Here is a 1,965-nt window from a genome sequence, read left to right as displayed (position 1 = left end):
TCAGGCAATTCACTCACCTCGGCCTCCCAAAGCACTGGGATTACAGGCTGAGCCACCAAGCCCTGCTGCACAAGCCTTTCAGTTAGATGAGGTCCCACTTGTCTATCTTATCTTTTATGGCATATGCTTTTGGGGATTTGATCAAGAATTGGTTGCCTACACCTTTGTGCATAAGAGTGTTTAATGCTTTTTCTTCGAGCATTCTTATAGTTTGAGATTTCATGCTTAGGTCTTTGATCCATTTTGAGTTGATTTTTCTATATGATGATAAAAAAGTAGGGGTTGTGTTTCATTCTTCTTCATATGGTCAGCCAGTTTTCCCAGCACCATTGACTAAATAAGGTCTCCTCTCCCCAGCGGTTATTATTGGTGGCTTTCTCTAAATGTTCAACCTTCCTAGTCATCAAAAAAATGCAAATCAAAACCACATTGAGATATCACCTAATGCCAGTTAGGATGGCCATCATTAACAAATCACAAAACAATAGATGCTGGCATGGATGTGGAGAAAAGGGGACATTTTTACACTGTGTGTGGGAGTGCAAACTATTCAAACTTCTATGGAAAATAGCGTGGCAACTTCTAAAGGAACTAGAAATTGACCTTCCATATGATCCAGTGATTCCCCTTCTGGGAACATACCCAGAGGAACACAAATTGTTCTACATAAAAGATACCTGCACACACATGTTTATTGCTGTACTATTCACAATAGCAAAAACATAAAACCAATCTTACTATCCACAGAAAGTGGATTGGAAAAAGAACATGTACATATTCATGATGAAATATTATACAGCCATAAAGAAGGAAAAAATGATGAACTTGGCAGCAAATTGGATGGAGTTGGAGACCATCATATCTAGTGATCTATCACACAAACAAAGAACTGAATATAACATGTTCTCACTCATAAGCGGGACCTGAACATTAACCACAATAACACAAGGGAGGGATCAGCAGTAGTGGGATACCGCCAGGGGAGTCGTGGGCAGGGGCATGTGGCAATATAAAGGAACCCTGGTTCTAAACCAGAGGAAGTAAGGACTGGTTGGAGGTCCAAACTTTACCTACACAAAGATTATTTATGTGCCTAATCCTGACTTGCACCCCACACCTCTGTAATAAAGTAAAACAAAACAAAACAAATTAAACTCAATTGTATATTTTTCCTTTTCTTTTTTGGGTTTTTTTTTTTTTTGAGTTGGAGTCTCACTCTGTCACCCAGACTGGAGTGCAGTGGCCGCTCCTGGCCACCGCAGCCTCCACCTGCCGGGCTCCGGCGATCCTTCCACCTCAGCCTTCCAAGTAGCCGGAATTACAGGCATGTGCTACCACGCCCGGCTGATTTTTTAATTTATTGTAAAGATGAGGTCTCGCTGCCCAGGCGGGTCTCGAACCCTCGGGCTCAGGTAATCCACTCACCTCAGCCTCCCAAAGGCGCAGGATTACAGGCTGAGCCACCAAGCCCGGATTTCCTTTTCTTTTTCTTTTTTTTGAGTTGGAGTCTCATTCTGTCGCCCAGGAGTACAGTGGCTCACTCCCGGCCACCATAGCCTTGACCTGCTGGGATCAGGTGATCCTTCCGCCTGGCTAAAACTCAATTATTTCTGACCCTATCTGACTCCCATCCCGCTGGGTATCTAAATAAATGAATGAGCAAGTGAATGAATAAAAATCATATTTCTGGCCGGGCACAGTGGTTCATTCCTATAATCCCAGCACTTTTGGAGGCCGAGGTAAGAGGATTGCCTGAGCCTGCAGGTTTGAGATCAGACTGGGCAACTTGGCGAGACCTCATCGCTACAATAAATCAAAAAATTAGCCGGGCGTGGTGGTGTGTGCCTGTAGTTTCAGCTACTTGGAAGGCTGAGGCAAAAGAATTGCCTAAGCCCAGTAGGTTGAGGTTGCGGTGACTGGGAGACTGGGAGCGTGCCACTCTAACTCAAAAGAAAAAAAAAAAAA

Source organism: Carlito syrichta, unplaced genomic scaffold (assembly GCF_000164805.1).
Source record: "Carlito syrichta isolate Samal-C Ts95f unplaced genomic scaffold, Tarsius_syrichta-2.0.1 Scaffold123337, whole genome shotgun sequence".
Lineage (NCBI taxonomy): Eukaryota > Metazoa > Chordata > Mammalia > Primates > Tarsiidae > Carlito > Carlito syrichta.
Note: the sequence above shows the minus strand (reverse complement) of the source record.